Below are 14,002 nucleotides of genomic sequence, written 5' to 3' on the forward strand. Positions count from 1 at the left end.
AGTAGCATAAAATTCACAATTAACATAAAAAAACCACTCAAAAACGCATTAAGAATGAGGTTAAAATATGTTACTTTTAGCATTTATCAACTATGCCCACACTTAAGCGTTTGCTTATCCTTGACCAAAATTCTAACGCACGTTCAAGTTAGCTTCCTTTAATTTATTATTTTCACCAAAAATGTCTTAGGATAATCTACAAATAATCATGCATTGGAAATTGAAACAAAAATGACACCAAATAACACAAGCAATCCAAAGAGTGAATTTTAAAGCATAAAAACATAATTGTCTCCCCCATCTCAATAATTACCTGAAATTCAAATTCAACAATAATTAACACCCTCACTAAGGTCACTCAAAGCACTCAAAGTGTTTAAGGTTCAAGTAATATGCACTCAACAGTTGAGCAAGAACTGTTATTACTAGGCTTACTTGAAAACCAAACCTCTACTACTATAAAAATGAGATGACACATCAATCAAAAGGACTTTACAAGATTGCTACGGGGCTTAGGTTAAGGGTATGAAAAAGGTAAAAAAAGTTGGTTACAATCGAGAGTCAAATTGATAAGTTACCAAACAAAAAAAAAGTAGTTGCCGAATTACAAGAATTTACATTAACAAGAAATAAAGAGTGGATGTAAGCTTTTATACCAAATATGAGAGTAACGATTTAAGCTTAATCAAATTTTTTTTTTCATATTTTTCCTTTTTTCTTTCATTTTTTTAAGAACAAAGTAAAATTCAACAATGCAAATGATAAAATATAGTCAGACAACTAACCAAATCGAATCTCGACAAAAATAGAGTCAATAAAAAGAAAATTTACAACATTAATGTGGGTTTTTGGGTTAACATGAATGATTTTTAAGAAAAAAAAAAGTGTTAGGATTAACTGGGTTTACTAGGGTTAATACAACAAGTAAGTTGTTTAAAGGTTATGAGGGTTAAATCCTAAACGCCTCTATCATTTTAATATATCAAATCAATAATGTGGTCTCAACATGTATAATCAAAGTAAGTTATAAAATAATAGATCAGGCTGACATACTCATAACTAAAAATAAAATAAGCAAGAAAAAAAAATGCTTTATAGCCTCAAAAGCTAACAAAAAAATTTATGGTTTTTGATGTCAAACTTGTAAATTTAAAATTCAAGATAATGCTTTAGTTCACGGAGACAACCTAAAATAATAATTTAGAAAAAATAACTTATCATGCTTGACTCTTTCGTGTCTTAAAATATAAAAAACACAAGGCATAAAAATGTACAAATTAAACCCAAATAAAATCAATAAAAACTCCACAGTAAAGAAAATTAACTTTAATGATAGATTTGAACAAATTACTTAAATACAAACAACAATTCAAGGGCTATATCAAATAAACATATAAAATCCTCCGCACACTTAAGATGTACATTGCCCTTAATGTACAAATAAATATAAACCAATAAGCAAAATATCATAAGGGAGGGAGAGAACTAAAGCTACCCTGAATTTGGATGAATTCGCCGGAATAGTGAAATTTGGAATTGTAGGAGATTCTAAATAGAGTATATATTTCCAAGCACACTAATTAGAAGATAGATAAAAATAAATAAGAAAAAGATATAAAAAGTAGAAAAACAACGAAAAAATAGTAAGAGTAAAGTGTATAATAAAATAAAACATATAAGTCCCAAAAAGAAAATAAAAACAACTAACAATAAAAATAAAAGTACAACTGAAAATAAAAGTCAAAATCAAAATCAAAATAAATAAAACAGTGGAAGAAATACGGAAATGTTGATGCATTTGTTGTAAATATGCCTTAATACGATAGATTCGCTTTGTTTGCTATTGCTGAAGGCATTAGATATACTTAAGTGTAATAGTATGCTTAGGCACAATAGTAGAGTGACTGGCTGGAGGACTGGGAATGGGTCATGGTAGTGGTGGGAGTCATCATCCAGATGCTCATCATCCTTATTCTGCTGAGTCAGATAGGTAGCAACACATACTAATCACCAAAAGCCCCTGGTCGATGGGCAACCATCATCGTATGTTTCATTATACTTAAGCCTTGTGGTGTCATGTCCCCAACCAAACTATGCGTACCGATTTGCTCAGTGGTTTTGAAGTATGAACCCATACAGATAGGTCCTTTCCGTAGATGCTCACTCTAATGCCGATAAAATTGGGCCACGAAATGGGCTAGATTAATCAGGTATTGCTCATGCATACTCTATAAGAAGTACAAATCTAAATTGCCTACGACGCTCATACTCTCCTTTCGACCAATCAAAGTGCAGGCTAAAATAACATGAATGTAGCATAGGGCTGAAGGTAGGCACCTAGCGTTAGACTGGCTCAGGTTGTACAGAGTGGCAACCTTAGATATGTCAGACCAGCAAAGATGGGCTGGTCGATGGATGTGCCTTAGGACGATGGAGAACTCGGGCATAGCCAAGAAGTCAACAAAATATATGTCAAGAGGGACTACAAAATCCTGCAATACTCAAATACCGAGTGACGCCTTTAAGGCGAAATGAGATCGCTCATGGTTCATCCCCTAACGATAGCACAGTCTATAGGAAAAAAGTGGAGAAAAACTCGAAAATAAGCTACGTCGGCTCTACAATCGCAAAGAACTATTCCCACGGTGTCACATCCAATAAAGTATGAACATGTGCAGATAAACCTACTGTCTGAAGGGCTTCCTAGTTAATACACCAACCCAAACCTAATGATTTTTCCTTCAAGTGTTGGTACCTCTCTTCATGGGGTGCATGGTTGAATGTGAGGTATCGGTAGTGAGTGATTGTGGTATGAGAGGAGGAAGATGAAATCCTAGTAACCTTTTGTTTCTTGGACTGAGTAGGTACCTTACTCTTGTCTCATGTGCTTGACATTATGTACTTGAAAAAAATACATTAGCAAAAATAAATAAATAAAAATTCAAGATAAATTGTTCCAAAATAATTTAACTCACTATTACCCTAATCAATAAAAGTTCTCGTAGTGGCTAAAAACGGTCAACCTAAAATCATGGGTACGTCAACATCCTCATCTATGTCCAATATAACGAAATCAATAGGGAATATGAATTTATTGACTTTAACAAGTACATCCTCAATAATACCCCTAGGATACTTAATTGATCTTTCAGCTAATTGAATACTCATTCTAGTAGGTTTTGGTTCCTTGAGACCAAGTTGTTTGAACATTTTATAAGACATTAAATTCATACTAGTACCCAAATCAGCCAAAAATTTTTCTATATTTAAACTACTAATAAAACAAGGATAGTAAAACTCCCTAGATCTTTAAGCTTGATGGGTAGTTTGTTTTGGAGAATGACTGAGAACTTCTCATTAAGCTCCACAGTGGACAGTTCACCTAACTTCTTTTTATTTGGTAATAGCTCATTTAAAAATTTTGTCTACTTGGGCATTTGCAAAAGGGCTTCAACAAAAGGTAAGTTAATATGTAATTTTTTCAAAAGTTTAAGAAATTTACCATATTATTCATTAATGTGGTCTTTCTTCACTTTTTCCAGATATAGAATTGGTGGTTTGTATTCTCTAACCATCAATTTATGCTTTTTCTATCATTTTTCTCATCAGTGTCTAGATTCAGCTTCTTTTCAAGCTGGACTAACCCTTTCACACTTCGTACAGTGATTGTGTAGACTTGCTCTTTTGGGTTGGTTTCAATGTTACTAGGAAAATTACCTTGTTTCTCTCCAAAACCAATTTAGCAAGTTGACTAATTTGATTCTCTAGGTATTGAATGGACTCCTTCTAATTCCTTAAAGTCATTTAGTGTTTTGGAATCTAGTTTTTGACACTGAAATAAATTTAGTCAACATCTTTTCTAGATTCGACTTCTTTTCTTGCTAATAAGGTTGATGAAAACTCGGAGAGGGTTGTGACCTTTGATTTCCTTGACCACCCCAAGAAAGATTTGGATGATTCCTCCATCCTAAATTACAATTGTTACTGTAAGTGTTATTAAGAGGTTTAGAATTAATACCCATAAAGTCGACTTGCTCATGCTTCATGTTAGATTTGAAGGGCTTCATGTTAGATTTGAAGGGCAAACATTTCAGATTAACCATTCTTGCTCTAGCCGCATCACATTGCATTATCGAATTCACCTAGTTAGATAAACTCAAACCATCAATTTTCTTACCAAGAGCTTCAACCTGACTTGCCAACATAGAGACTGCATTAATATAAAAAACTCCGACTGCCTTGGCAGGTCTTACTCTCGTAACTTGTCACTGATAATTATTCAGTATCATCTCCTCAATAAATTCTTGGGATGCCTCAGGTGTTTTGTTATTCAATGTTCTTTCAGCTGTTGCATCAATTATCTATCTAGTCGAAGGATTCAAACCATTGTAAAAAGTTTGAACTTAGAGCCACAAAGGTAGTCCATGATGAGGACACCTTCTCAATAGATCCTTAAATCTCTCTCATGCATTGTAAATCATCTCAAGGTCAAATTGAACAAAAGAAGAGATGTCATTCCTCAACTGTTTTGGCCTGTGGGACATACTTCAACAAAAAACTTCTCAGTCATCTAAGCCCAAGTAGTGATAGAACACCGTGAAAATGAATTCAACCATTGTTTTTCCTTGTTCCTCAAAGAGAATGGGAACAACCATAAGCGCATGACATCATTGCAACACCGTTGATCTTAAATGTGTCGTAGATCTCTAGAAAGTGATGCGTGCTCGTATTCGTGAATTAAATTACAAGATGTTGAATTTCTCGATTGTTTAATTTAAGTATCGTTTCAAGTTGGAATTCAAAATGAAATTGTAAATAATGGAAAATAGGTTGAATAAAAACATCAAAAAAGGTTTCGAGAGGATGACTTGCACAAATCAAACACTTAGAAAAGAACTACCGATATAAATGATCGTGACCCAATTTCTATATAGCGAAATAACAATAAGTCTTTGAAGAAGAAGAAGTAAACTGTGACCTGCTATTTAGCAAAATAGGAACCAACAGTATGTTAGAACATCACATTTCAGAAAATAAGGAAAGAATGAAAGTGATAAGTTCAAAAAGAAAGGTTTTGATGCCACAAAGAGAACCTTGATAAGTCCAGATAAGTTAAACCAAGAACAAAGATATAGAATTCTCACACAAAACTCAGAAATATTCAATCAACATTCATTAGCTAACCAAAGTTCTATTTTCAGGATATTTATAGGCACTTTTGTGACTATTCAAATGCCTATGTGAGACTTTTCTTATTCGAACATTAACTAGTATTATTACAAGCACTAATTTCATTTTTAACTATTGTAAGGAAGCCAATGAGTCATGTCTATTCATTAGAATCTGATGTAGTTCAAAAGGCATGCTAATTCTCCTTAATGAATACTTAATGTATCATTAATGTGTTTAATTGATGTCCCTTCAGCTCCCTTGAAGCCAAATTGTAAAAGCTTGTACAACATCCTCTTAAATGGCATCATGATGAAGGTTTAAGACTCTAAAAATGTTCAGACTTGAAGAGTCTCATTTGGTCTATTAAACAACCTCCATAATGTTATTTAAAAAGCTTTGAAATTGTCTAACTTGAAGACTCTTTAGTCATATGAAAAGCCACCTACAAAAATAGATAATTAAGCATTAAAAAATAAATTAAAACACTCATAAAAACAACATATTTAATAACACTAATGCCCACAAATTAACTGAACATGCAACTTAAATCACCTTATTTAAAATGAAAATAAACACACTTTAATTTATGCGTTAAAAAGTAATAGTCAAATTTAAATAACATACTTATATAAACAAACTCAACATATTTAACAACTAAGATGCTTAAATGCATGGTTTAAGATGCAAACTAAATGAACAAATGAGTTACTTAATGTATGACTTAATTTAATGATGCAAACTTTAACTAACATGAGAGTACATAATGCGTGTCATAATTTATGATGCCAACTTAATTAACATGAGAGTTACATAATGCTTGACTTTATTAAATGCAGAACACATAGTGCATGTCACAATTAAAAGATGAGGGTTAATAATGCAAGACATTAATTAAAGATGCATATAATAAATAAGACATAATTAAAAGTTGTAGAATTAATTAAACTAATCAAACAGCTACATGCAAAACATTGCATGGATTTGGGACATTATTTTGGGTCCAATAAGGGTTGCACGTCTCATGTTCAGCCCAAACGAGCTGAATCAGGCCCATCATCGCCTCTTTAAGATTTTTGGATCTATCACGCCTTATAGGCTTAATGGGAATTTCAATTGGATCCTCCCTTGAAATGGGTAGCTTGGAGTTTGGTCCACTTGATGAGTTCGAGTCCACTTCAATCGTTCCCATGCATGTATCAGAAAGTTAGTTAAATGTACATTCGTTCTCCAAGTGCACCCTCTTCCTTCCTTGCCTGGCTTCTTAGCCTATCCTGCTCCTACAGCTGCTAGGAGTTACATGAGTAAGGGGTTCAGCCCTTCTTTACGTTTACGTGCCTATATCACGAGTTTACAGCATGCTGTCTTTTATGGATGGCTTCTCCGCTTACAATCAAATGTTGATGGCAGAGGAGGACAGAGAAAGGACATCATGAATAACTACATAGGGCACCTTCTCCTACCGGGTCATGGCCTTTTGACTTCAAAATGCCGGAGCAAGATATCAAAGGGAGCTGAACCCTTTATTCCACCAACTTATGCACAAAGAAGTCGAAGTATACGTAGACGATATGATCGCAAAGTCCTGGGAAAGAGAGGATCATCTATTTAATTTAAATAAGCTTTTTTACCGTCTCGGGAAATAGAGGCTGCGATTGAACCCTCAGAAGTGCCTTTTTCTTTTTGGTCCAAAATCAGGAAAGCTCTAGCTTTTTTCTCAGTCAGAGAGGGAGTGAAATCCCGACAAAACAAAGGCTATTTCGTATATAAAGAAATAGTGGATCAAGGCTCAAGGTAAGTACCTAGGTTGAAGGTGGCGACTGCTTGCTCGATGCGAATGAATAGCCTACTTTCTTTCGTACCCAGGAGAATGGGAATTTTCCAACTGACCTTCAGAGATGGGAATCAACTTGCCTGCTTCTACGCGTTTTCCTTAAGCGCTAGTTCTGCTTTCACTGGATTCTAGAAAGGCAGTTAGTTCTTTGACCCCAGGAGAGGCAACTCAATAGGAGCTGCTATAGAATCCGAATCTGGCTTTGCTGCTTTCAAGCTTGACTTTCTTCTTTCTGGCGTGACTGCTTTCTTTGCTAGATGGGATCGAGCCCACATCTGGCTCAAGAGAAGCAAAGGAAAGAGGTACTGTTTTAATAAAAATGCCGCAAAAAAATTAACACAACGTCGTCGTTTTGTATTGAGCCTTTAGTGGCTTTAGCGACGCTTTTTAAAAACGCCGCTATATGTACACCTTTAGCGGCGGTTTTTAGAAAACGCCACTAATGTTTGATCTTTAGCGGCGTTTTTCAAAAAACGCCACAAAAAATGAAAAAAAATTAAAATAATATTATTTAAAATAATTTTAAAGATTTTTGGTATATGACTAATTATTTTTTAATTTATATGTTAAATATTTTCTTATATAATTGTAAAAGAGATAGTATTAATTTTAAAATACTGAATTAATTATCATTATAGTTTAGGGTTTACGGTATATTGTTAAGGGTTTAATGTTTATGAGTTACTGTTTTAAGGTTTATGGATTATGGGTTTAGGGATTATGGTTTAAGGGTGGTTTTAAGGTTTAGGTGTTAGGAGTTAAGGGTCAGGGGTTTAGGGTTTATGTTTTATGATTTATGGTTTAAGGTTTAGGGATTAAGAGTTTAGGGTTTAAATTAATTAGTGTTTTTAATTTATATGATAAATATTTTCTTATATAATTATTAAAGAGATAGTATTAATTTTAAAATCTTGAATTAATTATCATTATAATTTAGGGTTTATGATTTAGGGTATATAATTTAAGGTTTAAAGTGTATGAGTTACTATTTTAAGGTTTATGGATAGGTAACTATATAGTTAGAGATTAGGGTGTAGGTTTATGGTCTAAGATTTAGGGCTTATGGTTTAGGATTTCGGGTTTGATGTTTGGGTTTTAGGATTTAATTTTTAGTGTCTAGTGGTAAATATGGTGAACTACTTAACTTGTGTATCTTAGATTTTTTATAATATAAATCTAAATAATATAAATATAAATTATTATTTTAAAAATATATATATCAAAATGGGTTAAATCCCAAAAGCATACATGAACAATGGTTTAGTGTGCAATTGTATACATGAACTTTAATTTAATCTAGTTCTTGTAAATTATTAACACGATTATTGATATAACATCATTTTATATTTATATATTGCATACATAAATATTTATATTTATTCAATATAAAAATATATTGATGTATTTATTTTTAAAATATGTATGATTAAATCAAAATTAAAGTTTCAACTATACATTTAAACCGAATTAGAATTTCAAGTCTACAATTACACATTAAACTGAAATTCATATATAATTAAAATATATCATTGTCAAAATTTAGGTGTATACATATAATTAAATGCCATTTATATAAAAATCCAAACAACTAATGCGAACTATACTTAAAAGAATAATGCTTGTATTGTTGTTTCATTTTGTATTTTTTTAATTCATCGATTCCATTTTATTTACATTAAAGTTTTCTTTTGTATTTTATATGTTAATTTAAAATTATAAAAATCTCCAAAATAAAATTTAAAAATAAAAATAAAACACTTAAATATTTAATATTTAATATTTTAGTCCATATTTCAATTAAAAGTTCAATATTCAAAATTAAAAAAATTCCAAAAATTATAATCTCAACACAAAATTTTGAAAAAAATAATAGAAAAAATATTTTAAAAATAAAAAATCAAAATTAAAAAATAGTGGTGTTTTTGGATAAAACGCTACAAAAAAATTAAACCACAATGACATTTTTAATAAAAACGCCATAAAAAATTAAACTTTAATGACGTTTTTATAAAAAATTGCATAAAAAATTATTTTACTTAAAACAAAACTACATCATTTTGCTCTGCTAAAAACCTATTTTGTTTCTCCTAAACCATAACCCCAAAATCCCTTATTAATTTTTCCCCAAATTTTACCCATTGAAACCCCTAAAATTTCCCCCTAAAATCGGTATCCCCAAAACACATCTAATTTTTCCCCGAAATCGAAATCCTTCCACCATTTCCATGTCGCCATACTGATCCGTAATCCTCAGCATCTCTCTCACTGCATTTCCTGCTTCTCTAAATCTTCATCCCTTTGATTTTCACCAAAATTTAGTAAGTCTAAGTTTAAATCAAAGCATTTGCAATCTGTTCCCTTATTCATAGGCTATGATGGCCTTCTATTTTCGTACATTCGTTTTTCCAACTAATTTGTCCATCAAAGCGAGAAGTAATAGTGTTCGGAAGCTTCAAACAGAGGGGCACTCTTCTACCAAAAGCTCCCAAGGGTTGGGGATGGAGGACAGCCTTGTTGTTTGATGAACTTGCTGATCTTCTTCAAAATGGCGCCTTGAGAGTAGCTGCCATGAATTCTATATTTTCATTTAACATGAATTTTTAAAATGGCATATAAGTGTTTTTTGCTTTGTCTCTATGTATCGTTCTTTCTAACATTTTAACGAGTGTAATATGTTTCATTAGTTTAAAAAATTCGATGTTTTACGATCTGCCATTTTTTGTATATGTTTTAGAAACTTCTATTTTTTGACCGGCGATGGGAAAGAAATGGAGTGGATGGTTCTCAACGGTGAAGAAAGTGTTCAAATCATTTAGCAAAGACTTGCCAGACAAAAAAGTAACGTATTTTTTCATTGGTTTGTAGATTATTTTTTTTGCCTTTTGTTGTTTTTTTAGCAGGTTGATTTGATTGCCCTCTGGTCGACGAAACAGGCACAGCAGCACCGCAAGGAAGAAAAGCAGAGAGGTTTTTGTTATGGAGTTATTATTATTATTCTAATTATTATTAATAATAAATAATTTCATGAAATAGTAAAAAAAATTCCAATTCCTCAAAAAAGATGTCCTACATTCTGAAGGAGTATAAAAGCTAGTTTCTACAAACATGAAGGAGTTGCTAAGTATTGCTGCAGAAGACAAGAGGTAGCTTACGTACTTTAAATTATTCTTGATGCAGGAGATGCTGTGCTATTTCTTGTACTTTAACATCCCATTATAACACTCTAAGGTCCATTGTTTAGCAGTTTTTAGATTGCACTCTTTTACTTTGTATTGAAGTTTTCTCTGCGATAAACAACTTTATTTTTCCTGCTTATTAGTTCTACTTATAAATTATTTAATTTGGCCATTCAGTTATTCACCACCATTCTTTAAAAAAAAATTACGTTTTTTCCCTGTATATTTGTTTGTATGTTCGAGTAAGTAAAAACTTTGCAAGTTAGAAGTAAAAACCATGTCTGCTGAAGAAGAACGTTTATGGAGTATTTTGAGAGCCAATTCATTGGATTTTAATGCTTGGACTGCATTGATAGAGGAAACAGAGAAGGTTGCAGAGGTATGTGAGCATGAAGATCTGTTGCATCGGAACAATTGATACTGTTGTTGCATAGGAGTCTTTTATTAATCTAATTCCATTGTTGAATTTTCATGTAAAGTTCTTGAATGTTTCTGTTCGAGCCTATGCTGGAAGATTGCTAGCACATTTGATAGATGAATCCTGCTACAACATGTGCTTAGCTGTCAACTTGTATTTCAGTGTTTAAAGGCGTTCCTCATTTCATGTTTCAGAAGCTTGACATTCCTCGAGCTAAAGAGCCCTTTTCCACTTAATTATTTAATTAATTTTATATCTTTTACAAGGAAACAGGTCATGCGTGTGAGTTTCTAGAATGTTGGCATGTGGAAATTCATTTGTAGTTATGGATAACACTATAGTTTCCTGGTGACAGACTTGGACCATTAGCTCATTACGTACTTGGTGTATGTTTAATCCTTTTAGCTTGCTATCAAGTGATGTTAGGCTTGGATTAATAGCTGAACCTGAAGAACTGGTGTCTGTTGGCCACTTTTTGGCATTTTTTACTGATAGTCCTTAATGAAGGAATTCATACGGTCCTACTCTTCAAGGGTTCATTGGAAAGCTTTTAATAAAATCTATTATACATATGAAGGATTATACTATAGAATGTGAAACACATATCACATATACCAAACACAAGTACTTTATATACATGACAAAGAAAGTTTATGCATTTTTCAGTTTGAGTTTCATTTTTTTATCTAATGAATTTGAATGTGGCAATTAAATTTGTGTGTTTTATAGGCTCATGTTTTGAAAGAGAATGGGAACTTGTTGGAATTGGTTGATACAAGGATTGGCTCAGATTGCAACATAGATGAAGTACTGATGGATATGATCAACATTGCACTATTGCGAACTATGATTCTATCAGATAAAACAAGGTAAATTATTTAATATATATAATTTTTCATGATGAGGTGATGTGTTCACCCTCATGAATCAAGGTGAGATAGTTAATGAAGCCAGGCCCGTATTTTTACGATCATTTATTTTCTTTTCCATATTTGTTTAATTAGTTCTAATTTGATAATGTAAGGTTTTAAAAAATTTTCTAGCACTTACACTCTGATTTGTGTGTGTGCACATATCTATGATAAATGATACATGATGTGGCTGTTTTCCTACTTGCACTCCATAAAAGATTTATGGCACAGGCTGTTGAAGGTGATGAATGCCATTTTAGTTCCATGGCCAGTGATATTTCTTCATAACTACTGGGGATTACTTTACGACTTAATTTTAAACTACTACTTCTAGTTGTACTTTTACATGTGCATTATGCATAAAAAAGCATGAATTTTGAAGTAGTATTCACTGGATTTGGGATCTAATACAAAATTTTGGTTTTTTTTTTCTTTCAAAATGTTCTTATTTTTTATTGGGGGTGATGTATAGGTACTGAAGCAGCACCAAGAAAGAACATATATGTTCTTTTACAGGGAAACTGGACCTGGGAACATGCAAAACTTAAAGCTAGAATGCAGACTTTACAAAGAAACCTGAGGTACCCCCCAATGGCTTCAAATTTTAGATACATTCAAGGCATGCATCTTTCTCTTTTAATAAGTAATTAATTATATTTCTAGGCATTACGAAGGAGAAGATATCTAGAATTTGAGTTTTAGGGAGCTTCAAAATTTGGAGCAACAACTTGATTCTGTCTTTAAACGCATAAGATCCAAAAAGGTTTAAATCACTCCAACAATATATATACTAAAACATTATTTTCCTTAGTGTAAAATATTTTCATGATTTATATTTTAAATCACTCATTAATCACCGTGTTTGCCAAAGGTAAAGTCATTGATTATATACATAAATTCCTCAAAAGATAAAAGAATACCAAAAATCTCAATATTCAGCTTGCTTTTTTCTTTTTCATGTCATGAACAGACAAGAAATGTGATGAAGATGATTATATTCTCACCTACCAGGACAAAGAAGGAGAATGGCTGATTGGAGGCGATATTCCATGGCAGTAAGAATATTTTTCCTTCCTTTTCTTGGTTAATGAATCCTAAAATTATATATTAGTAGTAAATGTTGCAAATTGAAGTGTTTAAGTACCGCAAATTGAAGTGTTTAGTTGCTGGAAATTGAGATGTTTTATCGCTGTAATTGAGGTGTATAAATGTTGTTAATTGAAATGTTAAAGTGCTGCAAATTGAAGTGTTTTAATGCTCTAAATTGAAGTGTTAAAGTGCTGCAAATTGAAGTGTTTGAATGCTATAAATTAAAGTGTTTAAATGTTGTTAATTGAAATGTTAAAGTGCTGCAAATTGAAGTGTTTTAATGCTGTAAATTGAAGTGTTAAAGTGCTGCAAATTGAAGTGTTTGAATGCTGTAAATTGAAGTGTTTAAATGTTGTTAATTGAAATGTTAAAGTGCTGCAAATTGAAGTGTTTTAATGTTGTAAATTGAAGTGTTAAAGTGCTGCAAATTGAAGTGTTTGAATACTGTAAATTGAAGTGTTTAAATGCTGTAAATTGAAGTGTTAAAGTGCTGCAAATTGAAGTGTTTGAATGCTGTAAATTGAAGTGTTTAAATGCTGTAAATTGAAGTGCTTAAATGTTGCAAACTAAAGTGTTTAAGTACTGCAAATTGAAGTGTTTAGTTGCTGGAAATTGAGATGTTTTATCGTTGTAATGAGGTGTATAAATGTTGTTAATTGAAATGTTAAAGTGCTGCAAATTGAAGTGTTTTAATGCTCTAAATTGAAGTGTTAAAGTGCTGCAAATTGAAGTGTTTTAATGCTGTAAATTTAAGTGTTAAAGTGCTGCAAATTGAAGTGTTTGAATGCTGTAAATTGAAGTGTTTAAATGTTGTTAATTGAAATGTTAAAGTGCTGCAAATTGAAGTGTTTTAATGCTGTAAATTGAAGTGTTAAAGTGCTGCAAATTGAAGTGTTTGAATGCTGTAAATTGAAGTGTTTAAATGTTGTAAATTGAAGAATTAAAGTGCTGCAAATTGAAGTGTTTGAATGTTGTAAATTGAAGTATTTAAATGCTGTAAATTGAAGTGCTTAAATGTTGCAAATTGAAGTGTTTAAATACTGCAAATTGAAGTGTTTAGTTGCTGGACATTGAGATGTTTTATCGCTGTAATTGAGGTATATAAATGTTATTAATTGAGATGTTAAAGTGTTGCAAATTGAAGTGTTAAAGTGTTGCAAATTGAAGTGTTTGAATGCTGCAAATTGAAGTGTTTGAATGCTGCAAATTGAAGTGTTTAAGTACTTATTTTGGGTTTTTTAACTTGTGTGATTATTTGTGTTTCTAGCTATTGGTGTCAATTAGATGAGGCTAACATCTCCATCGCCGGTGTATTTCCTCGCAGGTTCAAGACAGGTTTCAGGGAAGGTAGGAAAATGCTAATGTCCTTGGCTCATTGCTTTCTGATTTTAGTTCCATTGCGTAT

At 32.0% G+C, this 14,002-nt stretch overlaps 1 non-coding gene across 1 annotated transcript; it reads left to right on the forward strand.

Moving 5' to 3' along the window:
* Positions 1–4,419: 4,419 nt before the first annotated feature.
* LOC128287193 (small nucleolar RNA R71) lies at positions 4,420–4,525 on the forward strand. The gene has a single exon (XR_008277889.1). It is a non-coding gene; the product is annotated as a small nucleolar RNA R71 (small nucleolar RNA).
* Positions 4,526–14,002: the final 9,477 nt, after the last annotated feature.

This window comes from Gossypium arboreum, chromosome 13, assembly GCF_025698485.1.
Source record: "Gossypium arboreum isolate Shixiya-1 chromosome 13, ASM2569848v2, whole genome shotgun sequence".
NCBI classification, from domain to species: Eukaryota; Viridiplantae; Streptophyta; class Magnoliopsida; order Malvales; family Malvaceae; genus Gossypium; species Gossypium arboreum.